Consider the following 20,847-nt stretch of genomic DNA (forward strand, 5'->3'; position numbering starts at 1 on the left):
ATAGTCTTTATAACCTTGTCCACTCTTTATATCTTCATCAGGACACATTAAGATACACCGATTAAAAATTACTTCAATTTAAACAATAAGAAAAAATAAAATCAAATGATAGTTGCCGTACAATAATGACAGAGAAGGCAACACAATGGGGTGAAGATTAACCTCTACCGTACTATGATAACAGGAAAGCCAACATAATGGAAAGCGAACCAACTTAATTCTAACCTCTATTCAAGTATCGGATGCATTCAAAATTCTGTTTAACTTTACTTTGATGGAGAGTAAGGCGGTAAAATATGATCGGATTGATGGCGGAGTTTGCCGAGATGGCAAAATCACTCAGAATGATTAAGGAATACGGAACAGAATTGTTCACGAGGAAACAGTGATATAGGGACCCATTCACAAAATGGCAAACACATTCATAATGACCAGTGTGACGTACGGCTTCCAATAAGATAGTTTCGCGGTCCCCTTTTAAGGGTCTTTTAGAAGACTGTGTTGTCTCTGTTGATGACGATCGGGCTATCGTGCTTGCAGCTACAGGTACTGTCCTTAAAATTTTCAAAACAATGACGCCATTGTTTCTTTGTTTGTCGCTGTTAATGTCCGTCTGTCTGTCCCATGATCCATTCTTGGCGTTGTCATTGGTATTGTCCTCATGTAGTTTGCCAATACCGGAAGGATTACTGCTAGCGGAACAACAGCGGACGAAGTAATGGCGAATTTTGCCCCCATTTTGTTTTGTTCATATTTAGCCCTATCTTTATTGAATACTAGTTTGGGTTATGTTCACATGCTCGTGTTTTCTACATTTACAAACATGCTCCGTATTGATGACAAGTGTTATATGGTAAGAACATGGCAATATAAACCTTCATTTGTTTTTAGTCTTATATACTAGTGGAAAAGTTGATTTTCGGTAGTTATTATTTTACATGATTCATTGATGATCAGTTCATTGTTTGGATTTCTCGATTATTTTATCACAATTGATTGTCTGAATAAGGGCCAGCGTGAGTTGAGCGACGTTATATGGGATGTTGATGTGCTTCCTAACCTCCTGTCCAGTTCGTCCCACAAATGCTCGATTGGGGACTGTATGATGGCCAATCAAGAACTGGGACGTTGTTTTGAGCCAGAAAATCACGACAACCCTTAGCAACATGGGGCCGCACGTTGTTCTTCTACAACGTAAGGTTACATTGATGGATAAGAGGAAGGGCGTGTGTTCCTGATCCCGTTATGTTACTGCTGTAAGACTGCCACGGATAGCCACAAAAGGTGCTTTCACGCGATATCTCAGCCCATACCATAACAGACCCTTACCCCCGATTCTGTCGCTTTACGTTACACAACCGTCAGAATATGGCTCACCACGACGTCGATATACAAGTTGTCGTCCACCTGACCTGTAAAACGTGAAGCGAGACTCTTCAGTGAACAACACGCTTCTTCAATGGGCCAAACAAAACCGATCAGGTGCAAGCAGCCACTGCATTCTTCGTAAATGGCGGATCAACATAGGGGCATCGTCGCCTTAAATGACACTTTCACAAACGATTCCTAACCGTTTTTTGACAAAATGGTCAACCATGAGTGTGCCGTCAACTTGGCGTGTGTCTGAAATCGTTTACGGATGCGAGAGACGTTGTGACGTCGCGACGTAACGCGCGATACTCCTGGAACGGTCATCCAATCTCCCTGTGCTCTAAGAGTGTTCTTCACCTAATCAGATTAAAATGGTCATTGGTCAAGGTCATAGGGTCAAAGAATATATATTTGACAACTGCAAATTCATTAAAGATAATTATCTTCATTAAGGAGCAGGGACATTTTTTTTTACTTGTAGGTATTTCTTGAAAATGTGAAATGTTAAGTTTTAGAATTGTTCATTAGATGCTTACATACACAGCATATTTTGAAATTGGAATTCTGAAAACATTACCTCCCCTTTTGTTGACAGCGGTGCTTTGAAGGTGTTCGAGAAGAATACAGCACCTACATAAACGTTGTTAAGGTAATCTGTGCAATTTAGATGGAATGTGTATCATTTTAGGACTTTTTGTTGCTTCTTTTCATCATTCTTCTTCCGAATTTGTGGGTTCGTAATCTTTTAAGCTGTAAGGGCACGCAACCTATATAGTATGTTATGGAAGTACACCTGAACTTGCTAATGCTGCATTTTCAAGTAGGTCCAAAAGCCAGAATGACCGCCATGCCCCAATTACCAGAAGTTCTAAAAACCGCAATAACTCGAAAACTATTTGTCCTACAAATTTGGTAGAATTATACTTTATGTAGAGGAGGGTCATATCTAACGTTTTCTACAAGTTAATAGAAATTCTTTCGAGTAAAAGAGCTCGCCAAGGGATCAACGTCACCTAAAATTCGAAAAAAAATAATAATTACAATTTTTTTTCGATTCTTTTTTCCACTTTCAATTCAGAATTTCAATCCGATCATTTTAGTGTCTACATTTCTTTTGCGATGTCTTTCTTTGACGTTTTACTTCATTTTTTTTAGTTCAATATTAAGCACAGACAAAAAGTTTGAACTAAAATTACTTCAAGATCATAAAATGAAATTTTGTTTAATTGTTATGAAATAGGTTTGGAAACGTGCCTGTCATGTTAGTGTAACAGAGTTATCCCCCTTCTCGGAACTCTTGTCTATATTTGGTAGCGGGGATTTCCATTTTCTGTGTCGTATGCACACAGTACAATTCTAGGAATTTTACCGTCTCTAGTCCCCCAAAGAGTGAGTTTATTGCCCCATACAAGTTCAAGAATCATGTTCTTCCAATTGTTGTAAAATAGTCACTGCCTTTGATACGCTATGAAAGTTGGAACTTATTACCAATCTGCCAATTTTTCCACTGTCCCATTTCGCCCCATAATGTTTTCATCCTGAATCGACCCACTATTTGCTCCGATCTCGATGTCGTGTTCTTTCTGTGTTTTTGCTAAGTATGAGCCGTAGTAGATTTTTCCCAGTTACTCGTGTTGTGTGCCCAAATTTTGGTAAGTGACTTATGAGTGTTCATTTGTTCTTTCAGTTTTTCATTACATACATGTTTGACTTCTGCGTGTTAGCGACATACTTGAAGTATTGCTTTTTCTGGAATAAAATCGAAGCCAACATTTCTACATGCTTCAAGCGTTCACAGGCTTGATAGTGCCCTCTCAATGCTGACGTGATGTTCAGCTTTTTGAGAAAACTAAATTCTTACTCTAACGTCAATATCTCAATAATGACGTGACATTTTGAAATCATCTTTGGATATGTTTTGCAGAATTGAAAATAAATGGCACTTCTTACAGGATATTTTTGTGTAAAACCTCAACTTCCGGTTTTCGGTAGGAGAATGTTCAAAAGTGCATTAGGGTACCATATTACCAGAGCCTTCTTCTCAAGTTTGGAAAAGTCTACGCGTTCGAGATTTCACATACATAATGCTAAAGTAATTGCCTATTAGGTTTCTTAATGTGGATGACCTTGACAAACTTCAAAGGTCACAGGAGTCAATCATATAAATATCATTAATTGACGTTTTCTTACTTTGTGAGAGGAAAACAGTTACTTGATTTGGTAAACAACCCCTCTGCAGAGACTTGCGTTTGATTGGTATAAGCAAAACTTTCACAAAATATCAACTTCCGGTTTTCCTTAGGGGTCAAATTTCAAAAATTCATTGTAGGGTATTTACAGGCATACAGCCATCATAAGCACCCAGCTAATAAAATGTCATAGCGACAGGTACCAGATCTAGGCTCACAACATATTAATTCTTGGAATTAGGCACAAAGCCCAACAGTACACCCAATATTCACGTTTACGAGCCCTGGACACCACAACCTCCACTGTCGGGAGCTGATATTATATGAAAATGTTGGAATTTGTATGAGAGTTTAAAAAATCATGTTTAATATACTTGTATTCTTACTTTGAATATTGTATCATATCACATGTTTTATTTAAGTCTCTCGTTATACTTACATAAGAACCAATAACTAAAGGACCAAATGGTTTGATACTTGGCTGATGTGTTCCTAGGATAGAGCCCTACAAATTTTGCGAAAATATATGGCATTGACTTATGTTCAATGTGAAAGGGATCAAAGTTAAAACTTTTAAATGACTTCATCTCATGTACTCAAAGGTATAGAGGCATGAATTTGGCTGGTATGTTTCTAGGATGAAGCCCGACAAAGTTTTCGAAAAGATATGACCTTGAGTGAAATTCAACGTGACAGGGGTCAGATTTCTTAAAACATTTAAACCGCTTTTTCTCATGAACGAAAAGCCTAAATTGTAAAATAATAAAATATGAAAACTATTTTAAAGTTTTTTAAATAACGAATATTCCGCATCGAGTCGTTTTAGATTTCAGAAAATCAGCATGGCTTCATCATGGGTCATTGTCTTTGGTACGACATACAAGGGATACTCCTTCCTCCATGAATAGAAAAGGGACCCACTGCAGATTTCTTTCATCACCTGGACAGCAGGATCACGGTGTCAGACATCCCAGAAGACGTCAACTTGTGTTCTCTTTCATCCTTTTGGTTTTGAGGCTAAAGACAAGTATTCCAATCTCGCTTTAGACGAGGAACACAGTGGATGGTATTACTTCCGCCGATTTAAAATGAAGCTGTTTTAGAACAAGGTATTAATGAAGCCAGCTTGGTTAATTACTTTCAAAATTGATAACATGTTTGTGATCAAATCTATAAAAGAAGATGAATTCTTTTCAGTCAGATTGGTTTGTTTGTCTACTTGGTTATAAGCTGCTAAAATATGTATAGGTTTCAATACAATTACACTGTTGATGGCCAAAAGACATAAGGGAAATGTTTGTAAAAAAGACACAAGTGAAAAACACCATTTAATTCAAATTTAAAGTCTAACTTTGAATTAAAATGAATCATACGACTGTTTCATTCTGGAACACGTCAGTGATGCGAAAGGTCTGAATTAGAAGCCTAGTAGTCGGATGAGGAAAATGCAGAGAGATTGGAATTTTTAAAAAAAAGCAGTATACAGATATATTGTAAGTATATAATGAAGACATTGTGGAAGCTGTAAAGTTGTGATGACGACGACACAAATGATACTGATTTCCATTTTAAGTAAACTATTCACAAAAGCCTACCTTTATTTGCGTTTTAGTGATTAAGCTACTCGTTCGAGATAAAAGATGATTAGGGTCACTGCATGCCTGATATCAAGGTGTTTACAGCAGGCATAAAGTATCACAAGTAGCATATGATAAAGTCATGCAAAACCAGCTGACAAACATATACATATCAGACATACTGTGGGTTTTCATTGTCCCAGCTATCTGGTCCGATGTCAATAATCAGTTCATGTGGAGGTTGTGCTGAAGGAGTAGGAATGTACACCACAAACACACATAAACAATACACCAGGGAAACACATAAACAATACACCAGGGAAACACATAAACAATACACCGGGAACACATAAACAATACATCAGGGACACACATAAACAATACACCAGGGACACACAAAAACAATACACCAGGGACACACATAAACAATACACCAGGGACACACATAAACAATACACCAGGGACACACATAAACAATATATCAGGGACACACATAAACATTACACCAGGGAAACACATAAACAATACACCAGGGACACACATAAACAATACACCAGGAACACATAAACAATACATCAGGGACACACATAAACAATACACCAGGAACACACAAACAATACACCAGGGACACACATAAACAATACACCGGGAACGCACAAACAATACACCAGGGACACACATAAACAATACGCCAGGGACACACATAAACATTACACCAGGGAAACACATAAACAATACACCGGGAACGCATAAACAATACACCAGGGACACACATAAACAATACGCCAGGGACACACATAAACATTACACCAGGGAAACACATAAACAATACACCAGGGACACATAAACAATACACCAGGGACACATGTAAACATAATACCAGGGACACACATAAACAATACACCGGGAACGCACAAACAATACACCAGGGACACAAATAAACAATACACCGGGAACGCACAAACAATACACCAGGGACACACATAAACAATACACCGGGAACGCACAAACAATACACCAGGGACACACATAAACAATACACCAGGGACACACATAAACATTAAACCAGGGAAACACATAAACAATACACCGGGAACGCATAAACGATACACTGGGAACGCATAAACAATACATCAGGGACGCACATAAACAATACACCAGGGACACACATAAACAATACACCAGGGACACATGTAACATAATACCAGGGACACACATAAACAATACACCAGGGACACATAAACAATACACCAGGGACACATGTAAACATAATACCAGGGACACACATAAACAATACATCAGGGACGCACATAAACAATACACCAGGGACACACATAAACAATACACCAGGGACACACAAACAATACACCAGGGAAACACATAAACAATACGCCAGGGACACACATAAACAATACACCAGGAACACACAAACAATACATCAGGGACACACATAAACAATACGCCAGGGACACACATAAACAATACACCAGGGACACATGTAACATAATACCAGGGACACACATAAACAATACACCAGGGACACATAAACAATACACCAGGGACACATGTAAACATAATACCAGGGACACACATAAACAATACACCAGGGACACACATAAACAATACACCAGGGACACATGTAACATAATACCAGGGACACACATAAACAATACATCAGGGACGCACATAAACAATACACCAGGGACACACATAAACAATACACCAGGGACACATGTAAACATAATACCAGGGACACACATAAACAATACACCAGGGACACACATAAACAATACACCAGGGACACACATAAACAATACACCAGGGACACACAAACAATACACCAGGGAAACACATAAACAATACGCCAGGGACACACATAAACAATACACCAGGAACACACAAACAATACATCAGGGACACACATAAACAATACACCAGGGACACACATAAACAATACACCAGGGACACACATAAACAATACATCAGGGACACACATAAACAATACACCAGGGACACACATAAACAATACACCAGGGACACAAACAATACACCACGGACACACATAAACAATACAACAGGAACACACATAAACAATACATCAGAAACACACTCGGAGTAGGTAGTTGTCTCGGAGTGGGTAGAAGTGGGTAGTTGTCTCGGAGTGGGTAGAAGTGGGTAGCTGTCTCGGAGTGGGTAGAAGTGGGTAGTTGTCTCGGAGTGGGTAGAAGTGGGTAGTTGTCTCGGAGTGTGTAGTAGTTGGTACTTGTCTCGGAGTGGGTAGAAGTGGGTAGTTGTCTCGGAGTGGGTAGAAGTGGGTAGTTGTCTCGGAGTGGGTAGAAGTGGGTAGTTGTCTCGGAGTGGGTAGAAGTGGGTAGTTGTCTCAGAGTGAGTAGAAGAGCGTACGTGTCTTGAGACGAAAATTGTGGATACTTGTCCATGATTGGGTATAAGCTGGCTGCAGCGTTGAAAGGAAATTATGTAGGTAGCAATCCGACAAAATCTCGCTGAGAATAAAAGTATGTGTATGTATATCGACTGTGTTACATCAGGAGTTTTATAATGATTAAGTCAAACTGGCTAGGAATATCATTACTTTGCTAAGTTACGCATGATAAAAGTTCATATAAGATGAAGATTTTGTTTTCAAAAAGGAAACTACATATCATTATAATTTCTCAATAATTAAGACATGTCATGTATAAAAGAATTGTCAAAATTTGAATTTATTTCAAACATGAACAAGAGGCCCAATGGGCCTGCAGTGCTCACCTGGAATACATACCACCCAAATAGCATGCTGTCTAAGCTGTTTAATTCATGAGAATATGTCGTTTAAAGGTTTCAACAAATTTGACCACTTTGAACATTGGTCAAGGTAAGTTCTTTTCGCGCGCTTTGTCTAGCTTCATCCTAGGAACATACAAACCAAATGTCGTACATCTAGAACTTTTATTTCATGAGAAGAATTCATTTGATTGTTTAAAAAAATGATCCCTGTGTCCTCGAATATAAGCCATTTTTTTCGCACACTTTGTTGGCTTTTATCCTAGGAACATACCAGCCAAATATCAAAACATTTGGTCCTTTGGTCATTGAAATGATTTTGTTTAATGGAAACAGTTGATGTCGGACGAACGACGACATACGGTTGCACCACGACATCCGGCCAGGAGAGCTAAGTATATCCAGACACGTATGTAAAACATGTGATATGATACAATATTCAAAATTATTCTGTTTATATTTTTTTCATTTTTTTCTGTGTTGTATTAATAAAAGGTGAACATACAAGTATATTTAACTTATTTTTTTAAAACTCTCATTTAAATTCCAACCTTTTCATATGATATCAGCTTCCGAAATAGGTTAAAACATAGGTGAATACAGGTAAAAACACAGGTAAGTCATTTAAATTAGTCTAAAATAGATTATAATTCCTCTAACAACCTATCCCTGGTCATGTTATTTTTAAAAGTGGGCAAATCGGGGTACAGATGTTACATGTTCCAATTACATAACCCTATTAGTCGAGATGAAATTAGCGATGTTTCAAATTGTGTCAAACGTGTAAAGATGTAAAGAAATGTTTTTTTCTGTTTCTGTCAAAATTATTTCATGCTATTTTTGTTTAAGATGAATTTCCAACCAGTTGGTCAAAAGGTGTCATGTCATTATTCCATTATTCAAGAAAGGTTATCTTAATGACGCTAATAATTACAGAGGGATAACATTTGTAGGTTGTTTGTCCAAATTATTTACACGTGTTTTTAACATTATGTTACTAGATTGGTCTGAGCAGTCACTGATGCCCCATTCGACTTTAAGCCTGGCCACGGCACCAATGACGCTATAGTAGCTCTACATGGTACTATAAAAAGTACTTGCAAAAAGACGTAAGCTTTACTGCTGTTTTGTAGATTATCGCGAGGCTGTGTATGTAAACGACCATGAAAACCTGTGTATTGATGCGCTCTATATATTACTAAGAGATATCTTGTTCTTTCTTTTGATGTATGCTGACACAGTTCTTTCTCAGCGTCAGCTTCCGGTTTAAAGAAGATGTTAGAGTCTTTGAAATTATGTAAGTGACACATGGCAGTTGTCAGTTAATATAGGAAAAAAATGAAATTGTTATATTCCGAAATGCTATTGCTATCAGCTGGTCTACTTAACTGTCCGCCAGTCTGTCATTTTTTCGTCTCGTCTTGTACAATGTAGGTTAACTTTCATTTACTATCTGACTATATAGTATGTGTTATACTAGCAATATATTGTACATTGTATTCTTATGTATGTAACTCCTATACTAAGGAATTGTAAGGTTTCAAGTGAATACTATAGTGAACACCATAAAAAGTACATTTTCACGTGAAAATATTATGTACTGACCTTTCGTATACTACTGTTAATATCAATAATATAAAGTTGGCACAGCTTGAACAGAGACTCCTCCAGGAATGGAACAATTTGCCCCGGGCATTCTTCCAGACTCTCAGCAATTCCATGAGACGACGTTACACAGCCTGTGTCAACGCCCAAGGCGGACACACGCATTATTGACTGATTTGTGATTTTCCTGTCATGTGGGGTACCTTCATAAAATAGACAATGGAAATTGTAAATTTTATGAAATTAAAAATCAAGCCTCATTTTGTTTAATTGCAATTTTAACAAACTATTGAATGAATCAGTAAAATCCCGTTCCTGTTTTTGATTTCTTACAAAAGTCGGAGTTGCGTTTCTTTTGGGGCTCAGTATACATAAATGTATTGTCCAATGAAAACGCTCCTACTATCACAATGCATGATATGATTTGATATGCACACTGGTGACCTTATGACATGACTATGTTTAGCCCAGGTTACACATGAATATATAGGCGTTGCCTCTTTTTCTGTGACATAATACCCAGGATTCTATATAACGTAAATTAACTGCTTCCATTGAACAGACCTTCGCTAACTTTGTACTAGGTGATCCTGTCTAGAATAAAGAAGCACTCTTTACAGGTATGTACCAAATTAATATATTCTGAATTGTTAATTATTAACAATATTCTACTGGATGTTGCCCGCGGAATATCTGCGTTTTGTTTATTTGTTTTTTGTTTGTTTTTAGACTCCCTGAGGACTACATAACTTTAATTTCTTTTCTTCATTTTGTGCAGGCTATATAAAACATTTCCCTCTTTTCGATCACCTGGATTGGAGATTGTGCAATTCAGAAATGCGACTGCACCTCTGGTTTCTGGTTACAGCACAGATACACTGCATTAAACGTTCAGTGGCCCAGAAATGCACTTACACTCCACAGAACCATAGTCAGAGAGGGAAAGACATTTCTATTAAGACATTTTCAAAATAACATATTGGGAAAAAATTACAACAGACCAATGGTCTCGATTTGTACCGTATTATCGACAGTAAAACAATTGTCATAATGTTGGTAAATCTCTAATTTGAAAGATCGATTTATTTAGTAATATTGCGCAATCAATCGGTAAAAAAACTCATAGAATGCAAGAGACGTACATTTCGCTAGCAATGCAGTTCTTAAACAAATTTCCTATCATGACGACGCAAGCATTATGTACTATTCTTGAAACTACAAACAAACACGGTAAAAGTCGTGGTGTCAGTAGTTTATCTGTACAAGTAATAGCATGAGGCAGTAAATAATACACTCCGTCGTAAACAAGCAAAAACAGTGCCTCGGTTAACAAAATATCCCGGTATAGTATATACACCCATAGAGACCGTTATGTGACGTGGGATATCCTGTATCGCAAGCTCCGATCACTAATGAGTTAATACTAGTGAAATTACCATTCAATCCAAACTAGTAACATGTCACCAGATTTATGTTATTCCAGTAATATTTTTGTTTAATATTTACACTAGGTGTGTCCGATATACTACACAGTCACCTTCATCTTATAACACGACTATTAGAAGATTAGAGTGTGACGTTTCGATGACTACACGGTCGCCTTCATCTTATAACACAACCAGTAGAAAATTAGAGTGTGACGTTTCAATGACTACACGGTCATTTCATCTTAAAACACAACCCTTAGAAGATAAGAGTTTGACGTTTTTGTGACTACACGGTAACCTTCATCTTATAACACAACCATTAGAAGATTAGAGTGTGACGTTTCGATGACTACACGGTCACCTTCATCTTAAAACACAACCAGTAGAAGGTTAGAGTGTGACGTTTCCATGACTACACGGTCACCTTCATCTTATAACACAACCAGTAGAAGATTAGAGTGTGACGTTTCGATGGCTACACGGTCACCTTCATCTTAAAACACAACCAGTAGAAGATAAGAGTGTGACGTTTCCATGACTACACGGTCACCTTCATCTTATAACACAACCAGTAGAAGATTAGAGTGTGACGTTTCGATGGCTACACGGTCACCTTCATCTTAAAACACAACCAGAAGAAGATTAGAGTGTGACGTTTCGATGGCTACACGGTCACCTTCATCTTAAAACACAACCAGTAGAAGATAAGAGTGTGACGTTTCCATGACTACACGGTCACCTTCATCTTATAACACAACCAGTAGAAGATTAGAATTTGAGTTTTCGATAACAACACAGTCACCTTCATCTTATAACACGACTAGTAGAAGATTAGAGTGTGACGTTTCGACGACTGCATGGTCACCTTCATCTTATGACACAACCAGTAGAACTTAGAGTATGACGTTTCGATGACTGCACGGTCACCTTCATCTTATAACACAAGCAGTAGAAGTTTAGAGTGTGACGATGAATACATGGTCATCTTCATCTTATAACACAACCAGTAGAAGATTAGAGTGTGACGATGAATACACGGTCACCTTCATCTAAAAACACAACCAGTAGAAGATTTGAATGTGACTTTTCCATGACTAAACGGTCACCTTCATCTTATGACTCGACACGTAGAAGATTAGAGTGTGACGTTTCCATGACTACACGGTCATCTTTATCTTATAACACAACAAGTAGAAGTTTAGAGTGTGACGATGACTACACGGTCACCTTCATCTTATAACACAACCAGTAGAAGATTAGAGTGTGACGATGACTTCAGTGTCACCTTCATCTTATAACACAACAAGTAGAAGTTGAGAGTGTGACGTTTCGATGACTACACGGTCACCTTCATCTTATAACACAACAAGTAGAAGTTTAGAGTGTGACGTTTCGATGACTACACGGTCACCTTCATCTTATGAACGACTAGTAGAAGTTTAGAGTGTAACGATGACTACAGGGTCACCTTCATCTTATGAACGACTAGTAGAAGTTTAGAGTGTTACGATGACTACAGGGTCACCTTCATCTTATGAACGACTAGTAGAAGTTTAGAGTGTTGCGATGACTACAGGTTCACCTCCATCTTATGAACGACTAGTAGAAGTTTAGAGTGTGACGATGACTACATGGTCATCTTCATCTTATGACACGACTAGTAGAAGTTTAGAGTGTTATGATGACTACATGGTCACCTCCATCTTATGACACGACTAGTAGAAGTTTAGAGTGTGACGATGACTACATGGTCACCTCCATCTTATGACACGACTAGTAGAAGTTTAGAGTGTGACGATGACTACACGGTCACCTCCATCTTATGACACGACTAGTAGAAGTTTAGAGTGTGACGATGACTACATGGTCACCTCCATCTTATGACACGACTAGTAGAAGTTTAGAGTGTGACGATGACTACATGGTCATCTTCATCTTATGACACGACTAGTAGAAGTTTAGAGTGTTATGATGACTACATGGTCACCTCCATCTTATGACACGACTAGTAGAAGTTTAGAGTGTGACGATGACTACATGGTCATCTTCATCAGACAAATGACCATTGTGAGCGTACTAGTACTGACGTACGTAGTGTAGGTGATGGTACAGAATCGACCAACTTTTTCGACTGTACGAAAATAATGACAGTCATTAGCAATTCTTTTTAGCTCTTTTCTCAAGGAATATTGTATGGATACTATGTAGGTTTTTACTGGTCTTCAGTTCTGTCAAATAATAAAACTTGTTGTTAACACCCGGTCCTTTGTGTTGACGAACTGATGACGTCAATAGCATTTGAACTTCCGATATCTTGTTACCTATCTCATTTCCGATTACTTCTCCGTTTACAGCATCAACATCTTTATCTTACTGCACACAAACTGATGACGTCAATGGCATTTGACCTTCTGATATCTTGTTACCTCATTCCCGATTACTTCTCACATGTAGACAACATCTATTTCATTTACTGCATACATGATCTCGGACATCAATCTGACTGCCACGACTGCATTATCCGTTCTTTTTTACCTCTGCTGTTCTCACACCTTTTTTACCTGTGTTGTTCTCCTACCATTTTTACCTGTGTTGTTCTCCGTCCTTTTTGCCTGTGTTGTTTTCACACCTGTTCAACCTGTGTTGTTTTCCCACCTGTTTTACCTGTGTTGTTCTCTAACCTGTTTTATCTGTGTTGTTCCCCCACCTGTTTTTACCTATGTTTTTTTCCAACCCGTTTTACCTGTGTTGTTCTCCTACCTGTTTTACCCGTGATGTCCCCCAACCTGTTTTACCTGTGTTGATTTCCAAACTGTTTTACCAGTGTTGTTCTCCCACCTGTTTTACATGTGTTTTTCTCCTTTCTGTTAAACCTGTGTTGTTCTCCCACCTGTTTTACTAGGGTTGTTCTCCCACCTGTTTTACCTGTGTTGTTCTCCTACCTGTTAAACATGTGTTGTTCTCCCACCTGTTAAACCTGTGTTGTTCTCCAAACTTTTTTACCAATGTTGTTCTCCAACCTGTTTTACCGATGTTGGTCTCCAACCTGTTTTACCGACGTTGGTCTCCAACCTGTTTTACCTGTGTTGTTCTCCCACCTGTTTTACCTGTGTTGGTCTCCTTCCTTCTGTAGCTGTGTTGTTTTCCAACCTGTTTTACCTGTGTTGTTTTCCAACCTGTTTTACCTGTGTTGTTTTCCAACCTGTTTTACCGATGTTGGTCTCCAACCTGTTTTACCTGTGTTGTTCTCCCACCTGTTTTACCTGTGTTGTTTTCCAACCTGTTTTATCTGTGTTGGTCTCCTTCCTTCTGTAGCTGTGTTGTTTTCCAACCTGTTTTACCTGTGTTGTTTTCCAACCTGTTTTACCTGTGTTGGTCTCCAACCTGTTTTACCTGTGTTGTTATTCCACCTGTTTTACATGTGTTGTTTTCCAACCTGTTATACCCGTGTTGTTCTCTCACTTGTTTTACCTGTGTTGTTCTCCTACCAGTTTTAACTGTATTGTTTTACAACCTGTTTTACTGGTGTTGTTCTTCAATCTGTCTTACCTGTGATGTTCCCCAATCTGTTTTACCTGTAATGTTCTCCAACCTGTTGTACCCGTGTTGTTCTCCAACCAGTTTTAAGGTTTACCTGTGTTGTTCTTCAAACTGTCTTACCTGTATTGTTCCCCAAACCGTTTTGACTGTGTTGGTCTCCAACCTGTTTTACCTGTGTTGTTCTCCCACCTGTTTACAGTGTGTTGGTCTCCCAGCTGTTTACATGCGGTGATCTCCAACAATTGCAAGCTTTGTTACGATTTTCCTCAATAGAAGAAAGTTTTTTTCATAAAACTGAATTATTAATCAGTAATTTTAGTATATGTATAGATGGACGTACGTCCGTCCGTTCGTCGAGCCGTCCGTCCGTCTGTCTGTCCAAATATTTTTTTCACACCCAATCGTTCTGAATTTCAGAAAATTAGAATGACGTTACCGGGACAGATGCTTTTGGTAGTGGCCATCGACTTCGGTACCACATTCTCAAGGTTCGCATTTTCTTTCAGTGATAACCCATTGAACATTACAACCAGTAACTGGATAGCAGGGGATCCAATGTCATTCAAGACACCCTCTTGTATTCTCTTTGATGTCAACGGAAACTTTGACTCTTTTGGATATGATGCTCAACACAAGTATGAGAATCTAGCTGAAGATGGGGAAGAAGAAGAATGGTATTACTTCTGCCAGTTTAAAATGAAGCTCTATGGTAACAAGGTAACAATTTTCCTTTTTCACCTTTTCTGCCATGTGGCAATGACTCACGCCCACCCGTAATTTACTCGCCCCTCAACATATGCTTTTATGCTTTTAGTATAATGACAAAACATCCGTGTCACCGTAAACAGCATTTCTATGTTTCACGGAATTCGAGCAATAGTAAATGCCTTCTGCAATCATAGGCAATCGTTGTTGAATTAAATTTCCAGTGGCTTACACTCACTTGCAAAATTGATTACTGTTTTATTTCATAGCATAGGTGTCATTTTAAATTTTTACAATTTGTGTTAAATGTCAGTGATACCAAATTGTAATATATTAGACTGTTTACCTTATTACAGTAATTCGGTCTATGTAGCAATATAGATAGATGTTTACGGAGTGAACAAAAATGGCCGCAGGTCACTTTCGGTATTGATTTGTTTGGCATTAGTTACGGGTCTTTCCAAACAATAAAAGTAACTTTACATTCACAAAATTATTTTTAGACATGTAATTTGCAACGAATCCCTCACAAGGAATATAACATTACCAACTTTTTTCTGCGTAGTTTGAGAGACGTCGATCAAACAGTCCGCAAATTGAATCCGTTAAAAACAAGATGTCCTTGTGATCGTTATGATTTACTGACTTGAGCAACATCAATACATAAATGCTTGGCGATTCTATTCTTAACGTACCATAATTGCGTGACATGTAATTGTAAATAACCCATGCTATCTGAATTAGCTTGTATGTTTATCACAGAGAAAATGTCACGTGGATGACAACTGCAAAAAATAAAACACAGTGGTCTCCCTTTTCTCAATCATGAAAATGATAAATATCCTAGAATATTTCGTCATCAAAGTATAAATTTAAAAAAAACAGTTAAATTTTAAATAAACGATTTTATTTTCATGCTTTTGTTGGTTTAAGCGTCATAACTAAAATGAATAGCTGAAGATATGTTTTTATTATCCAAGTGTCATCCGTGTATCATCCACGTAGCATTACATTCCCTTTTAATGAAAGACGAAATTCCTTTCGAAATAGAAAAAAAATATAAAAATAATGTGTGAAAGTGGATTTTTTTTCTGTTACGTATGTTCCGACAGCATGATTATGATTTTTTGCTTTTGAATTACTTTCTAAAATCTTACTTTTCAAAAGTCATTAGCAGAACTGATGGTAAATTTTCGGCAGTTTGGCCAGCAAACCTTCACACATCCTTAAAATACAGTACCACGTAAGACGGCCTTGAGGTTTCACTTAGGCTCTGTGACAAGGAGAGGGGGATAGTGCGTGGCTTGCAACCCAAGGAACAATTAGCCAGTATTTTCTGGTGTTTTCAATAGTGGAATTGTAGGAGATTTTCAATACAATTTCTGCAACATGGCCGACAGTCGTTGAGCACACGACATGTATTGGAGTTTAACTGCGTATATTTTGGCAAGAAAACTTTGTATAACATCCTCGTGTGGTCAGACCGGATTATTATAACTTGGTTGTTTATGAAATGTTGTTTCCTCCTCCTCCTCTGTTTTAATAGAGTATCGTAACCGCTCATTGTACTCGGATCAATTGGTATGTAGTCGCTATGGTCATAAAAACTGTCTATTGTAATATGAATATTTACCTGATTGTTTCCATAGTTTCCATAGTGATATGTAAATTATTTTATCCTGGCATAATCAAGGGTCAATGTCAGGTAAGCAGAATCTTAACAACAAACTCTTGAACTTTCTGATATACTGCAGGCTGAGACCAATACATGGTAAGCTTCTTCAAACGCAAGCTGTGTGTTGACTCGGCATAGAAATACAAAAGTGCGCCGTCCTTCTCCTCGCCTTAAATTTTAAGATACTGACAATGTTTTCTCTACCTATAAAATCAATCTCCGTTTTTATACAGTCTTCAAACCGCTCATTCAGCATAGAAGATGCACATAATAACACCATGTCTGCCAAAAAGGTGTTTGCAGCCTCCATCAAATATCTGAAGGACCGTATGTTGGCGTCATACCCTCACGTGATAGATCCTCAAACCATGGTCCGAGGCATCCAAACAGTTCATGCGGAAGGCCGCCGAGGAAGTAAGATTGACATAATTAGACGAATCTAATATAACGACTTAAAGAGGACCCTATGGAAATTGTTGTCAAGTATGGTATAAAAGAAATACTGCTCAAGTATGTTTCCTTTGACCGATTTACTTGAAGTCTACTTATATCAGTGCATACTTCACAGATCGTCTATGTTTTGTTTCTAGGCTGGTATTCCAGAATCTAAAATGATACTAGGTCTAGAATCAGAGGTAGCATCCGTATACTTCAAGTACCTTTCAAGGGAGGAAGCAGGGGAAATTAGCATGCAAGCTGGGTCTAAGAACTTAGTAATGGACCTTGGAGGTATGTGATGAAATTAGATTATACATAAGTTTTGCTTTGCTCTTCAAACCGAATGAAATGCTATCAACACGTGTACGAAAATCATGGCGATCTTTGAAATTATTATATGAAATGGAAACGAATATAAGATTCTGTTTATTGCAAAACTAAGCTGCTTTTCTTACTTTGAAAAATATTCTTTATTTATAGCACAAAGCTAAAAATAAAATTCATACACTGTACAAAATATACACAGGCGAATTTCACTTTTCAATACAAATTTATACTCGGGTACAGTAAAATCAAATAATGAATAAAATTAACGATGCCATACCAGCAAGTCAACAAAATCATGATCCAGGCACAAATTGATTAAAACTAGGGCAAACTATGAACAAATGAAAGATCTGCAATTATACTACTTAAAAAGAAAATAATATGACCAGGGGTTCCAGAAGAGTAAGAATCTTCTGCTTCGTCGACAACACTCGCGATATTAATCATAGTCAGTTCGAGTAAGTGATGTTACGTTCTCAAATGAGAACCAATTCATACAAAAACAAAAAATATTCCTCTAATTTACCATCACGACCGTAAAACTTCCCAATCATTTTCAACAACCTGCATCTTTTGAAACCCTCTGATATGAGCGACATGTTAACAACATAGGTTGAGGATGCGGAAATGTCGCTATCCAGAAATGAAAAAATAACAGTAGGGAAATTGAAATCATCACGTTTATCAACACTAGTTGGTTTCGTTGTCGCAGTTTTTCCTGTGTATACATATCCTATAGAAGTGCCAATACTACTGACGTCATTATATAAACAAAAATCAAGCTACTCACTTTTAAAAAGAGTAAAATGTATGGTCGATAATTTGAGCGATGAAGAAACATAGAAAATAAGAATAAATGTAAACTACCAAAAGGTTTAAAGTAGGATAGTTTGCTTATACGTTTATATCACTGATTATAAAAGCGCTCCCTGGTTGTGCATAGGAATGAGGGAAAGGCATTTAAATATAGCATGTAAGCATGTATACCATGACATTTGAATACATTTTTTTCTTTTCTAGGTATGTCGATAGATATCACTGAACGCGAGGTTCAAAACGATGGCTCACTAAAGGAAATTCACAGGGCCAGTGGTGGAGACTGGGGAGATGTAATGGTGGACCACGCCTTCCAGAATCTTTTATCGGAAATGATAGGTGATATTGCGTTTCATTCATTTTTGAAAAACAATATGGCAGACAAAATCGCACTTTTTCGTGATTTTGAAGTAAAAAAGCGCACTATCAAACCAAATGATGAATCATTCACAATAACAATACCAGAGTCAATGAACAAAGCATGCAGAGATGTGAACGGTGTGGATATAAGCACAATCATCAAGTCGAAACCACAATTCACAAGAAGCTTGAACATCGACGGATATGATCTTTAAGTTAGCGCAGATCTAGCAAAAGGTTTGTTCAAAGAATCGGTCAGTAAAATTGTGGCCCACGTGAAGACGCTGTTTAGAGATGTAGATAGCATATTGATGGCCGGAGGTTTCGCGGAGTCTCTTATACTTCAGGATGCAATCAAAACAAACTTTTCAAGACTCCAAGTAATTGTACCAGATTTCCCAGGAAAAGCTGTTTTGCTGGGAGCTGTTATCTATGGCCATGACCAGAGCGTTATCGAGTCTCGAGTGAACAGATTCACTTTTGGTCTCCAAATGGAAAATGATTTGTTTGATATACATGTCCGTATTGGAGACCCTTGTAGCATGGCCACCGGGCAGTCACAGGCATGTAGTTACTACACCCTTACTGATCCAAACAAAGAAAACCTAACGTTATTGGTGTATGCTTCTACAAAGAGGAAACCAATATACGTCACAGAATCCGGATGTACGAAGATTGGTCAACTGGTAATCACCATGAAAGACACTGAGGAAAGGACAGCGAAGGTACAAATAAGGTGTGGCCACACAGAGCTCGAGGTCGAAGCTACTGGCAAAAAGTCTGAAAAACAATTAAGCGCAGCATTTGACTTTCTGTAGTGTACATATACTACATCAACTGTTCTATTTGCTTATCGAAAACAATGACGTGTATTTAGATATTTCGGCGGTAAAATGTTTTAGAAACATTGGCAGGTTCTCTCGTTAATTATAGCGAGACTTCAACGGACTATCTTGTCAAAAAGGAATTGATTTGTTTTTGCCTTGAAATATTGCGGACACTCAAGGACTCATATCGAAATCTGGTGGTTTTGGACAATCATTTGTGAATCCCTAGCAAAGAAATAGTGGAAGACCCAAGAAAATTGCATTTTGAACATTTATATACATCAGATAAGTGTGTACCTACAGCATACAACTTTCTAGTATCTAAATATAACTTAGGAGAAATTGAGATTTTTGGTTGATATGCACAACAATATTTGTGTAAACAAACAATATCGTGAAGTTTTACTAAACGATAGGACGCTTGATCTTCAAATGGTTGTGTACACTGACATACACCATCACCACCATGCACGACCACCACACTCACACCACACACACACGCTGACATACAGATTTACATACTTGAAATAAACATTATGAGCAAATTATCTATCAAAACCTAAGGAATCAGCTATTCAGTTGCACTTTTTTAATAAAGAAACAAAAAAGAAAGAAACAAAAAGAGAAACAAAGGCTAGATACATATGTAACAACCAGATTTACTTGGTGTGGTGGCAAGCAAAATCTGACAGCAAAAGGTCAATTTTTGTTATTCTAGTTAAATATGTATATACCTTTGACTGTGTGCAGGGCTAACATTTGTTAGTATAGTGAGTGATATGTTTTACAAGAAAATATTACTAAAAGAACTTGCAGTCAGATATGAACTTGTGTAACAGATAATATCAATAACAACTTAATAAGACTATCCCATTTATACCATTCATTTCCAAATTTAGCTTTTGCTTTATCATTCTTACCATTAGCAATGCATTTTTGAACTGTATAAATGTCCTTGATTATGTTTATTTAAGCATTTATATTTCAACAGCTCTGCAGATATTTGGCTTTGTATATAAACTGCTTTATTATCAGAATGACTTCACTATCGACTCGGTGCTAGGTAAGTATTTATCATAGAAATTCAAAGACAAAAGATTTCTTGTTGAAAGAGAAATGAACATACAGAAATTCTAAAAGTGTTGAAAGGCTTGATAACAATTTTGCACTTCTTGACATTCGTATAGTATATGGATAACTGGTTGA

General features: G+C 37.6%; 1 pseudogene; it reads left to right on the top strand.

The window, feature by feature from the left end:
* The first annotated feature begins 4,402 nt into the window (after positions 1 to 4,402).
* On the top strand, positions 4,403 to 19,632 carry LOC132544778 (heat shock 70 kDa protein 12B-like; annotated as a pseudogene).
* The last annotated feature ends 1,215 nt before the right edge of the window (positions 19,633 to 20,847 follow it).

This window comes from Ylistrum balloti, unplaced genomic scaffold, assembly GCF_031769215.1.
Source record: "Ylistrum balloti isolate Yb309-2 unplaced genomic scaffold, AGI_CSIRO_Ybal_v1 Utg369808, whole genome shotgun sequence".
NCBI classification, from domain to species: domain Eukaryota; kingdom Metazoa; phylum Mollusca; class Bivalvia; order Pectinida; family Pectinidae; genus Ylistrum; species Ylistrum balloti.